This window comes from Sus scrofa, chromosome 14 (genome assembly GCF_054392235.1).
Source record: "Sus scrofa isolate SSC_HxYL_T2T_F1_AM1 chromosome 14, Sscrofa_HxYL_maternal_Yorkshire_Landrace_v2.0, whole genome shotgun sequence".
Classification (NCBI taxonomy): Eukaryota; Metazoa; Chordata; class Mammalia; order Artiodactyla; family Suidae; genus Sus; species Sus scrofa.
Genome location: NC_139396.1, coordinates 73,558,117 through 73,571,476, shown reverse-complemented (window position 1 = coordinate 73,571,476; position 13,360 = coordinate 73,558,117). Strand labels below are relative to the sequence as shown.

General features: G+C 39.8%; 1 long non-coding RNA gene and 1 other non-coding gene across 7 annotated transcripts in view; one reads left to right on the top strand and one right to left on the bottom strand.

The window, feature by feature from the left end:
• LOC146396692 (uncharacterized) overlaps positions 1 to 13,360 on the top strand; it is a 91,822-nt gene that overhangs the window by 22,919 nt on the left and 55,543 nt on the right. The gene's annotated exons all lie outside the window — the stretch shown is intronic.
• Positions 151 to 286, bottom strand: LOC146396693 (small nucleolar RNA SNORA70). Its single transcript, XR_014828603.1, has one exon. It is a non-coding gene; the product is annotated as a small nucleolar RNA SNORA70 (small nucleolar RNA).

Sequence of the window (13,360 nt, the reverse complement as noted above, 5' to 3'; positions counted from 1 at the left end):
GGATTCCTTTTATCTCTTTTTTTTTTTTTTCTGATTTCCAATGTGGACCCTGGTTGTCGTGCTTCAGGGCTTTCCAAAGTTATTGCACCTACCTGTCTGGAGCCTAGATTGGGGACAGCATGCCAGTCATGAAGAATGTCCACTGGAAAGGGCTATCTTCAAGGTCCGTTAGGGCAACTTATACAGGCAACAGGCTGTATACACTACCAAGGAGGCTGCTGTTTACAGCCATTGAACACCAGGCCCCCATGGGGAAAAGAATGATGGTCAGCTTAAATGGCTGCAAATAATTTTCTTTTTCTGTGGTATCTTTGTCTGGTTTTGGTATCAGGCTGATGGTGGTGGCCTCATAGAATGAGTTTGGGAGTGTTCTTTCCTCTGCAATTTTTTGGAATAGTTTTAGAAGGATAGGTGTTAACTCTTGTCTAAATGTTTGATAGAATTTTTCTGTGAAGCCATCTGGTCCTGGACCTTTGTTTGTTGGAAAATTTTTAATCACAGTTTCAATTTCAGTACTTGTGATCAGTCCATTCATCTTTTCTATTTTGTCTTGGAAGATTGTACTTTTCTAAGAATTTGTCCATATCTTCTAGGTTGTCCATTTTATTGGCATATAGTTGCTTATAGCAGTCTCTTATTGGCCTTTGTATTTCTGTGATGTCCATTTTAACTTCTCCTTTTTCATTTCTAATTTTGTTGATTTGAGTCCTCTCTTTTTCTTGATGAGTCTGGCTAAGGGTTAATCAATTTTGTTGATCTTTTCAAAGAACCAGTTTTTAGTTTCCTTGATCTTTTTCTATGGTTTTCTTCATTTCTATTTCTTTTATTTCTGCTCTGATATTTATGGTGTCTTTCCTTCTGCTCTCTTTAGGTCTTGTCTGTTCTTTCTCTAGTTGCTTTAGATGTAAAGTTAGGTTGTTCATTTGGGCTTTTTCTTGTTTCCTGAGGTAGGCTTGTATTGCTATAAACTTCCCTCTTGGAACTGTTTTTGCTGTATGCTATAGGCTTTAGAGTGTTGTGTCTTTGTTGTCATTTGCTTCTAGGTATTTTTTAATTTCCTCTTTGATTTCTTCAGTGATCTGTTGGTTGTTTAGTGGAATGTTGTTTACTTTCCATGTGTTCGTGTTTTTTTTGCAGTTTTTTTTTTCTTGTTGCTTTCCAGTCATATAGCACTGTGGTTGGAAAAGATGCTTGATATGTTTTCAATTTTCTTAAATTTACTGAGGCTTGATTTGTGGCCCAGAATGTGATCAGTCCTAGAGAATGTTCCATGTGCGTTTGACAAGAATGTGTATTCCATTGTTTTTGGATAGAATGTTCAATAAATATCTATTAAGTCCATCTGGTCTATTGCATCATTTAGTGCCTGTATTTCCTTGTTGGTTTTCTGTCTGGATGATCTGTCCATTGCTGTAAGTGGGGTGCTAAAGTCCCCTGCTATGATTGTGTTATTGTCAATTTCTCCTTTTAAGGTTGTTAGTAGTTGCCTTATTTATTGAGGTGATCATATGTTGGGTACATATATATTTACAATTGTTAAATCTTCTTCTTGAATTGATCCTTTGATCATTATGTAATGTCCTTTTTCTCTTATAATATTCTTTCTTTCTTTTTTTGGGGGGGGGTCTTTTTAGGGCTGCATTTGCAGCATATGGAAGCTCCCAGGCTAGAGGTCCAAGCAGAGCTACAGCTCCTGGCCTATGCCAGAGCCACAGCAATGCCAGATCTGAGCCATGTCTGTGACCTACACCACAGCTCATGGCAACGCCAGATCCTGAACCCACTGAGCGAGGCCAGGGATCAAACCCGCAACCTCATGGTTTCTAGTCTGATTCATTTCCACTGTGCCAGGATGGGAAATCCTCTTACAATATTCTTTTTTAAAAAATAATATTCTTTTAAATAATATTCTTTTAAGACATATTTTGTCTAATATGATCATTGCTACTCCAGCTTTTTTTTTTTTAATTTCCATTTACATGGAATATTTTCTTCCATCCTCTCACTTTTAATTTGTATCTGTCCCTAGAACTGAAGGAGGTCCCTTGAAAACAACATATATATGGATCTTGGTTTTGTATCCATTCAGCCAGTCTGTCTCTTGGTTGGGGCATTTAGTCCATTTACATTTAAGGTCATTATTGATATGTATGTTCTTACTGCCATTTTTTTCACTGTTTTGGATTTGTTTCTGTTGCTCTTTTTTCTTCCCTTCTTCTCTTGTGGTTTGATGACTATCTTTAGTGTTGTGTTTGGATTGCTTTTTCTTATTTGTTTGTATATCTATTGTAGATTTTTTGTTTGCAGTTACCATGAAGTTTTGATATAAGAATGTATGTGTGTGTGTGTGTGTGTGTGATTGTTTCCACTGTTGGTCTCAATTGCAAGTGCATCTCCATTGTCCTGCACTTGTACCTTCCACTTCTCACAATTTCTGATTTTGGTAGCATATTTGTATTTGGATGATTTCCTGCCTTTACTATATGTATGCTTTTATGGTGAGCCTGGTCATTTGTAATTTTTTTTTGTTTGTTTCTGGCTGTGGCCTTTCCTTTCCACCTAGAGATGTTTGTTTAGTATTTGTTGTAAAGCTAGTTTAGTGATGGTGCTGAATTCTCTTAGGTTTTGCTCATCTGTAAAGCTTTTGATTTCTCATTCAAATCTGAATGAGAGCCTTTCTGGATAGTATAATCTTGGTTGGAGGTTTTTTCCTTTCATCACTTTATTTATTTTTTATTTTTTTATTAAAAAAATTTTTTTTTTAATCTTTTGTCTCTTGTCTTTTTAGGGCCGCTCCTGTGGCATATGGAGGTTCCCAGGCTAGGGGTCTAATCAGAGCTGTAGCTGCTGGCCTACACCACAGCCACAGCAATGCAGGATCTGAACCACGTCTGTGACTTACACCACAGTTCACGGCAATGCCAGATCCTTAACCCACTGAGCAAGGCCTGGGATCGAACCCGCAACCTCATGGTTCCTAGTCGGATTCGTTAACCACTGCGCCACGACGGGAACTCCTCATCACTTTATATCATGCTACTCTCTTCTGGCCTGCAGAGCTTCTGCTGAAAAAATCTTCTGATCAACTTATTGCTGATAACCCAATGGGTTCCCTTGTATGTTATTTATTTCTTTTCCCTAGCTGCTTTCAATATTTTCTCTTTGTCTTTAATTTTTTTCTGTTTGATTAATATGTGTCTTCAGTTGTTCCTCCTTGGGTTTATATTATATGGTACTTACTGTGCTTTCTGGATTTGAGTGAGTCATTCTTTTCCCATGTTAGGGAAGTTTTTGGCTATTATCTCGTCAGATATTTTCTGTGGCCCTTTCTGTTTCTCTTTTCCTTCTGGTACTGCTGTAATATGAATGTTTAGAGTTGTCCCATAGTTTTCTTAGACTTTCTTCATTTTTCTTCAGTCTTTTTTCCCTTTTTTGTTCCATGTCAGTGATTTCCATGAGTCTGTCCTCTATCTCACTTATTCATTCTTCTGTCTCCTGTATTCTACTTTTGGTTGCTTCTAATGAATTTTTTTTTTTCTGTTATTGTATTTTGCGTCTCTGCTTGCTTATTCCCAAGTCTTCTATTACTTCAAATTTTTTTGTAATTTATCAATCTTTGCCTCCAGTTTATTTCCAAGATCTTTTTATTTTTAATTTTAATTTTTTAATTTTTTTACATTTTGAAGTCCTTTAATAGATTTTTTTGCATTTTTTGCATTTTTTTCTATTACTCAATGAATTTATCACATCCATATTTGTATAATGATCATTACAATCCAGTTTCACAGGATTTCCATCCCACAACCCAAGCACATCTCCCCACCCCCCAAACTGTCTCCTCTGGAGACCATAAGTCTTTCAAAGTCTGTGAGTCTGTGTCTGTTCTGCAAAGAAGTTCAGTCTGTCCTTTTTTCAGATTCCACATGTCAGTGATAGCATTTGATGTTGGTGTCTCATTGTATGGCTGACTTCACTTAGCATGATAATTTCTAAGTCCATCCATGTTGCTAAAAATGCCGGTATTTCATTCCTTTTAATGGCTGAGTAATATCCCATTGTGTACATGTACCACATCTTCTTTATCCATTCTTCTGTCGATGGACATTTAGGTTTCCATGTCTTGGCTATCGCAAATAATGCTGCAATGAACATCAGAGTCCATGGGTCTTTGCGAGTCATGGTTTTCTCTGGATAGATGCCCAGGAGTGGGATTGCTGGATCAAATGGTAGTTCTATTTTTAGTTTTCTGAGGCCTCTCCATACTGTTTTCCACAGTGGTTGCACCAATTTACAACCCCACCAACAGTGTAATAGGGTTCCTTTTTCTCCACACGCTCTCCAGCACTTACTGTTTGTAGACTTTTAGATGATGGCCATTCTGGCTGGGGTAAGGTGGTACCTCATAGTGGTTTTGATTTGCATTTCTCTAATAATGAGTAATGTTGAACATCTTTTCATGTGTTTTTTGGCCATCCGTATGTCTTCTTTGGAGAACTGTCTGTTTAGATCTTGTGCCATTTTCGGATGGGGTTGTTTGTTTTTTGGTATGGAGCTGCAGAGGTCTTTATAAATTTTGGAGATTAATCCCTTGTCAGTTGATTCATTTGCAAAGATGTTCTCCCATCCTGTGGGTTGTCTTTTCATTTTGTTTAGGGTTTCCTTTGCTGTGCAGAAACTTTTCAGTTTGATTAGGTCCCATTTGTTTATTTTTGGTTTTACTGTCATGACTCTAAAAGGTGGATCTGAGAAGATGTTGCTGTCGTTTATGTCAGAGAGTGTTTAGCCTGTGTTTTTCTCTAAGAGTTTTATAGTGTCTGGTCTTATATCTAGGTCTTGAATCCATTTGGAGTTTATTTTTGTGTATGGTGTTAGGGAGTGTTCTAATTTCATTCTTTTCCATGTGGCTCTCCAGTTTTCCCAGCACCACTTACTGAAGAGGCTGTCTTTTCACCATTGTATATTCTTGCCTCCTTTGTCATAGATTAGTTGGCTACAGATGTGTGGGTTGAATTCTGGACTTTCTATCCTGTTCAACTGATCTATATGTCTGTCTTTGTGCCAGTACCATATGGTTTTGATGACTGTTGCTTTGTAGTATAGTCTGAAGTCTGGGAGCCTGATTCCTCCAGCTCCATTTTTCTTTTTCAGGATATCTTTGGCTATTCTGGTTCTTTTGTGCTTCCAAACAAACTTTAAAATATATTGTTCAAGTTCTGTGAAAAATGTCCTTGGTAATTTGGTAGGGATTGCATTGAATCTGCAGATTGCCTTAGGTAGTATCATCATTTTGATAATATTAACTCCTCCAATCCAAGAGCATGGTATGTCTTTCCATTTATTTGTGTCATCTTTGATTTCTTTCATCAGTGTCTGATAGTTTGCAGAGTAAAGGTCTTTTGTCTCTTTAGGTAGGTTTACTCCTAGGTATTTTATTCTTTTGGATGTGATGGTAAACGGGATTTCTTCCCTAATTTCTCTTTCTGCTCTTTTATTGTTAGTGTATAGAAATGCCATCAATTTCTGTGTATCACTTTTGTATCCTGCAACTTTGCCAAATTCATGGGTGAGCTCTAACAGTTTTCTGGTAACGTCTTTAGGATTCTCTAGGTATAGTATCATGTCATCTGCAAATAGTGATAGTTTTACTTCTTCCTTTCCAATTTGGATTCCTTTTATTTCTTTTACTTCTCTGATTGCTGTGGCTAGAACTTCCAAAACTATGTTGGATAGTATTGGCAAGAGCAGACATCCTTGTCTTGTTCCTGATCTCAGCAGGAATTCTTTCAGTTTTTTTTTTTTCTTTTTTGCTATTTCTTGGGCAGCTCCTGTGGCATATGGAGGTTCCCAGGCTAGGGGTCTAATCAGAGCTGTAGCTGCCGGCCTACGCCAGAGCCACAGCAACTCGGGATCCGAGCCGCATCTGCAACCTACACCACAGCTCACGGCAACGCCGGATCATTAACCCACTGAGCAAGGGCAGGGACCGAACCCGCAACCTCATCATTCCTAGTCGGATTCATTAACCACTGCACCACGACGGGAACTCCTCTTTCAGCTTTTCACCACTGACAGTGATGTTAGCTGTGGGTTTGTCACATATGGCCTTTATTATGTTGAGGTAGGTTCCCTCTATGCCCAATTTCTGAAGGGTTTTGATCAGAAATGGGTGTTGGATTTTATCAAAGGCTTTTTCTTGTCTATTGAGAGGATCATATGGTTTTTCTTCATCAGTTTGTTAATGTGTATCACACTGATGGATTTGCAGATATTGAAGAACCCTTGCATCCCTGGGATAAATCCCACTTGATCATGATGTACAATCCTTTTAATGTATTGTTGGATGCAGTTTGCTAGTATTTTGTTGAGGATTTTTGCATCTATGTTCATCAGTGAAATTGGCCTTTAGTTTTCTTTTTTTTTGTGGTATCTTTGTCTGGTTTTGGTATCAGGGTGATGGTGGCCTCATAAAATGAGTTTGGGAGTATCCCTTCCTCTGCAATTTTTCAGAATAGTTTCAGAAGGAGAAGTGTTAGCTCTTCTCTAAGTGTTTGATAGAATTTGCCTGTGAAGCCATCTGGTCCTGGACTTTTGTTTGTTGGAAGTTTTTAAATCACAGTTTCCATTTCAGTTCTTGTGATTGGTCCATTCATCTTTTCTATTTCATCTTGGTTTAGCCTTGGAAGATTGTACTTTTCTAAGAATTTGCCCATTTCTTCTAGGTTTTCCATTTTATTGGCATATAGTTGCATAGAGTAGTCTCTTATGATCCTTTGTATTCCTGTGATGTCCATTGTTACTTCTCCTTTTTCATTTCTAATTTTATGGATTTGTGTCATCTCTCTTTTTTTCTTGACAAGTCTGGCTATGGGTTTATCAGTTTTGTTGATCCTTTGAAAGAACCAGCTTTTCATTTCATTGATCTTTTCTATGGTTTTCTTTGTTTCTGTTTCATTGATTTCTGCTCTGATCTTTATGATTTCTTTCCTTCTACCAACTTTAGGTCTTGTCTATTCTTCTCTCTCAAGCTGCTTTAGATGTAAAGTTAGCTTGTTTATTTGAGCTTTTTCTTGTTTCCTGAGGTAGGCCTGTATTGCTATAAACTTTCCTCTCAGAATGGCTTTGCTGCATCCCATAGGTTTGGAGTGTCGTATCTTTGTTGTCATTTGCTTCTAGGTATTTTTTAATTTCCTTTTTGATTTCTTCAGTGAGCCATTGGTTGTTTAGTAGCATGTTGTTAAGTCTCCACGTGTTTGTGTTTTTTTGCAGGTTTTTTTCTTGTTGTTGATTTCCAGTCATATAGTGTTGTGGTCCGAAAAGATGCTTGATAATGATTTCAATTTTCTCAAAGTTACCGATTTTGACTTATAGCCCAGGATGTGATCAATCTTAGAGAATGTTCCATGTGCACTTGAGAAAAATGTGTATTCTGTTGCTTTTGGATGGAATGTCCTATAAATATCTATTAAGTCCATCTGGTTTAATGCTTCATTCAGGGCCTGTGTTTCCTTATTGATTTTCTGTCTGGTTGATCTGTCCATTGTTGTAAGTGGGGTGTTAAAGTCCCCCACTATTATTGTGTTATTGTTAATTCGTCCTTTTAAGGTTGTTAGCAGTTGCCTTATATATTGTGGTGAACCTATGTTGGATGCATGGATATTTAAAATTGTTATATCTTCTTCTTGGATTGATCCTTTGATCATTATGTAATGACCTTCTTTGTCCCTTAAAATGTTCTTCATTTTAAAGTCTATTTTGTCTGATATGAGTATTGCTACTCCAGCTTTCTTTTGATCCCTGTTTGCATGAAATATTTTCTTCCATCCTCTCACTTTCAGTTTGTATGTGAAGTGAAGTGAAGTGGGTCTCTTGAAGACAGAATATGCATGGATCTTGTTTTTGTATCCATTCAGCTAGTCTATGTGTTTTGGTTGGGGCATTTAGTCCATTAACATTTAAGGTAATTATTGATATGTATGTTCTTATTGCCATTTTATTAATTGCTTTGGATTTGTTTTTGTTGCTCTTTTTTCTTCCCTTCTTGTCTTGTTCTCCCCCTTGCAGTTTGATGACTATGTTTAGTGTTGTATTTGAGTTGATTTCTCTTATTTGTTTGTGTATCAATTGTAGATTTTTGGCTTGCAGTTATTCTGAAGTTTTGATATGAGTCTGTATGTATATGAGATTGTTTTAAGTTGTTGTTCTCTTAATTGAAAGTTCATCTCCAGTGTCCTGCATTTGTACCCATCTCTTCTCATGATTTCTTATTTTGGTGGCATAGTTGTGCATGGATAATTTTGTGTCTTTACTGTATGTATATCTTTACTTGTGAGCCTTGTCATTTGTGGTGTTTTTGTTTCCTGTTGCTGTATTTTCTTTTCTGCCTAGAGAAGTTCCTTTAGTATTTGCTGTAAGGCTGGTTTAGTGTTGCTGAGTTCTCTTAGCCTTTGCTTATCTGTGAAGCTTTTGATTTCTCCTTCACATCTGAATGAGAGCCTTGTTGGGTAAAGTCATCTTGGTTGGAGGTTTTTTCCTTTCATAACATTAAGTATATCATGCCACTCCCTTCTGGCCTGCAGAGTTTCTGCTGAAAAATCTGCCAATAGCCTTATCAGGGCTCCCTTGTATGTTAATTGTTTCTTTTCCCTAGCTGCTTTCAGTATTTTCTCTTTGTCTTTAATTTTGGTCAGTTTGATTAATATGTGTCTTGGGGTGTTCCTCCTTGGGTTTATTTTATATGGTACTCGTTGTGCTTCCTGGATTTGAGTGAGTGGTTCCTTTCCCATGTCAGGGAATTTTTTGGCTATTATCTCTTGGAATATTTTTTCTGTCCCCTTCTCGCACCACTATAATCTGGATGTTGGTGCATTTAACGTTGTCCCAGAGTTCTCTGAGACTCTCTTCACTTGTTTTCAGTCTTTTTTCTCTTTTCTGTTCTGCATCCGTAATTTCCACTAATATGTCCTCCACCTCACTTATTTATTCTTCTGCCTCCTGTATTCTGCTGTTAGCTGCTTCTAGTGAATTTTTTATTTCAGTTCTTATATTTTGCATCTCTTCTTGTTTAAGTTTTATATCTTGTATCTCTTTGCTCAGTGTTTCCCATATGTTTTCCATCTTTGCCTCCAGTTTATTTCCAATGTCTTGCATCATATTCAGCATCAACAGTCTAAGGTCTTTTTCTTGGAGGCTGAGAATCTCCTGATCATTTAGCTGTTTTTCTGGGTTTTTTTCTTTCTCCCTTATTTGAGTTATAGTTCTCTGTCTTTCATTTTTATAGGTTTTTAGTGTGATGACCTTCTTACAGATAATAGAGTTGTAGCCTCTCTTACTTCTGGCATCTGCCCCCTTTGTGGCTGATGTTGGTACAGGGGCTTGCTGTAGGCTTCCTGATGTGAGGGGCTGATGCCTGCCCACTGGTAGGTGAAGCTGATTCTAATCCCTCTGGTGGGTGGGCCTTTTTCTCTGGGTGAGATTAGAGTAGCTCTTTGCCTGAGGGGTCTTTAGCCTGTTTACTGAGGGATGGGGCTGTGATCCCACCTGGATTGTTGTTTGCCCTGGGGCTTCTCAGGGCTGATGGGTGGGGCCAGATTTTCCCAAAATGGCCACCTCCAGAGAAAGGCTTGCTGCTGAATATTCCCAAGAGCTTTGCTTCCAATGACCTTCCTTTACAACAAGCCACATTCACCCCTGTTTCCCCAGGATGTCCTCCAAGAACTGCAGTCAGGTTTGACCCAGATTCCTATGGAGACTTTGCTTTGCCCTGGGACCCAGTGCACGTGAAAGTCAGTGTGCACCTTTTAAGAATGGGGTCTCCATTTCCCCAAGTCCGATGGAGCTCCTGTGCACAAGCCCCCCTGGCCTTCAATGCCAGATGCTCCGGGGGTTTTTCTCCTGGTGCCAGGTCCCTACATGTGGGAGTTTGATGTGTGGCTCAGAACTCTCACTCCTGTAGGTGAGTCTCTGTGAACCAGTTAGTTTCCAGTCTGTGGGCTTCCCACCTGGGAGGTATGGGGATTCTTATATCGTGTAATCACCCCTCCTACCTCTTTATGTGGCCTCCTCTTTGTCTTCTGGAGTAGGATATCTTTTTTAAGGTTTCCAGTCCATTTGGTTGAAGATTGCTCAGCCTTTAGTTGTGAATTTTGTTGTTTTTAGGAGAGAAGTTCAGCTCCAGTCCTTGTATTCCACCATCTTAATCCCATCTCCCTTAATTAACATTTTTTTTTATTTTTAGGGCCATGCCTGTGGCATATGGAAATTCCCAAGCTAGGGGTGAATCAGAGCTGCAGCTGCCACAGCCACAGCAGTGACGGATCTGAGCTGCATTTGCAACCCACAGCACAGCTCACAGCTACACCAGATCCTTAATCCACTGAGCAAGGCCAGTGATGGAATCTGTATCCTCATGGATACTAAATGGGTTCATTACTGCTGAGCCACAATGGGGACTCTTATTTGGAGATCTTGAATCATCTTTTCCATCATCAGTCTAAAGTCTTTTTCATTGAAGTTTGTAATCTCCAGATCACTTAGCTGTTTTTCTGTTTTTTTCTTCTTGTTCCCTTATCTGAGTCACAATTCTCTGCCTTTTCATTTTGTATAGATTTTTGGTATGGTCTCCTTTTTGTACACAATGGAATTGTAGCCTCTTTTGCTTCTGATGTCTGCCTCCCTTGTGGCTGAAATTGGTATTGGGGCTTGCTGTAGGCGTCCTGGTAGGAGGGGCTGGTGCCTTCCCACTGGTAGGTGAAGCTGATTCTTAACCCTCTGGTGGGTGGGGCTTTGTTTCTGGTTGAGATTAGAGATGGCTGTGTCCCTGGCTGTGGTTGGGGTGTCTTTAGGCAGTGTGTTTGCTGATGGGTGGGGCTGTGATTTTTGTTTGGCCTGTGGCTTCTCAGCCCTGATGGGTGGGGCCAGATTTTTCCAAAATGGCCACCTCTAGAGGAACACATGCTGATGATTGCTGATGATAATTCCCAAGACCTTTGCCTCTAATATCCTTCCCCCGCTATGAGCCACAGATACACCCTGTTTTTCCAGGACATCCTCCAAGAACCACAGACAAGTCTGACCCAGATTCTTATAGAGTCTCTGCTTTGCCCTTGGACCCAGTGCACATGAAATCCTGTGTGTGCCTTTCAAGAGTGGAGTCTCCATTTCCCCCAGTCCTGTGGAGCCCCTGTACACAAGCCCACTGACCCTCAATGCCAGATACTCTGGTGGCTCCTTCTCCCAATGCCAGATCCCCAGGAGTGAGGACCTGATGTGGGGCTCAGAACTCTCACTCTCATAGGTAGTCTCTGTGATACAGTTACTTTCCAATTTGTGGGCCACCCACCCAACAGGTATGGGGTTGCATATATCACGTAATTGCCCCTCTTACCATGATGTGGCCTCCTCTTTGTCTTCTGGAGTAGGATACCTTTTTTGATAGGTGGCAGTTTATCTGGTTGGAGGTTGTTCAGCAGGTGGTTGTAATTTTGTTGCCTTTATGAGAGAAAGTGAGCTGGGTCCTTCTACTCTGCCATTTTAATCCCATCTCCTTAAAACCTCTTACACAGTTGTTACATCTCTCATCCTCATTGAGGGAATAAAATAATCAGACCAGGAGTTCCTGTCATGGCTCAGCAGAAACTAATCTGACTAGGAACCATGAGGTTGCAGGTTCAATCCCTGGCCTCACTCAGTGGGTTAAGGATCTGGCATTGCCACAAGCTGTGGTGTAGGTTGCAGATGTGGCTTGGATGTGGCATTGTTGTGGCTGTGGTGTAGGCCGGTGGCTACAGCTCTGATTAGACCCCTAGTCTAGGAACCTCCATATGCTGCAAGTGCAGCCCTAAAAAGACAAAAAGACAAAAAAAAAAAAAAAATCCGACCAGTTACTCCAGTTACTGAATGGGCCAAAATTTCTCTTTGTTTTTGCATTTATTTATTCTCTCTAGTAGAACTGTCAGTTTTCCCCTTGTCTATTTTAAGTCTTTAGGTACACATAAATTTGAAATTGTTTTATCTTTCATTAGAACTCAATCTACTGTTGTTATGAAGTAACTTTTTTTCTAGCAGTCTTTTGATTTAACAGATATTTTAATGTGGCTACACTAGTTTTTGTTTAGTTTGTGTTTTCATAGTATATATCTTCTACCCTTTTAATTTCAACTTTTCAATTTTAAACTTTTTGTATATATGTAGATCTACATATTATATATATGTAGATCTTTTATGTTTTTAATGCAGCCTGAAAATATTTCCTTTCACACTGGCATTTGATCCACTTTAATTTAATGTATTTATTAATATTTGAGGATTTCTTGTGGAGTTCACCAGGTTAAGGACCCGGTGTTGTCAGTGCATCAGCTTGGGCCACTGCTGTGGTGCATGTTCAATTCCTGGCCCAGGAATGCTATACTTCAGAGAGGAGTTTATCCTTGGGAAATACACTAAAAGTGCACTTCCATGGCACCCCAGGGACCATCCTTGGGAACCAGCCAGTGAATGATCGATCTTGAAATCCCTGTTAGAGCACACCTTCTTGAACCACTCCTGGAACTGCTTGTCTTAGTTTGGTTTGCTAAACTCCAGGAGCAAGAGCTGTGTGTCAGAAGTTTATTGGGAAATTCTCTTATGATATAGGCCTGCAAGGAATTGAGGGAAAAAAGGATCAGAAAAAGAAGTTTGGTTGCAATCAAGACCTCATCTAGAGACAGGCTGGGACCTGGGACACCTTGCTGCAGTAGCTACAGTGCTTGCACCTAGACAAACATCTACTTGAGAAAAAAAATACAAAGAACTGTAGGGAACTAAAAGTGACTGTGGACATGTGTAGCTGGGGCAAATTATGAGCAAGAAGATACAAAAAAATCTAAAAACCCAACTACCACTTCTGAAGAGCCAAGAGTAAAAGCAGGGTGTGGGAAGTAAAAGCAGGGTGTGGGAAGTAAAAGCAATGTACACATGCCACCCCAAAGGGGTGGGAAGACCACCTTAGCCACCACTCTGGCTTGACCCCTGGACCCACCCCCTATCCTTGCCCCATAAAAGGAACCAGCTCACCTCTCTACTCTCAGCAAGCAAGCATGGGAACTTGCTTTTTATTGTTGCGCGCCCCCCCCCCCAACTGCAGAAGTGGCCCCATTAAAGCCTTGCCTTAATTTTCTTGTCTGGCTTCTTGTCAATTTTTATTGATTAAGAAAGGCCAAGGACCCAGATCGGTAACAATCTGACCTACAGGAGTTCTGGAGCTGGACTGGTGTATTAGAGTTGTGCCAAATTGAAGCAAGATTGATGCTTGTCGCCAACATCAGCCAGCCCCTGGTCTCAGGCCATTCTCAGGTGAGGCATGCAGTGCCACTAAAGGCACTGC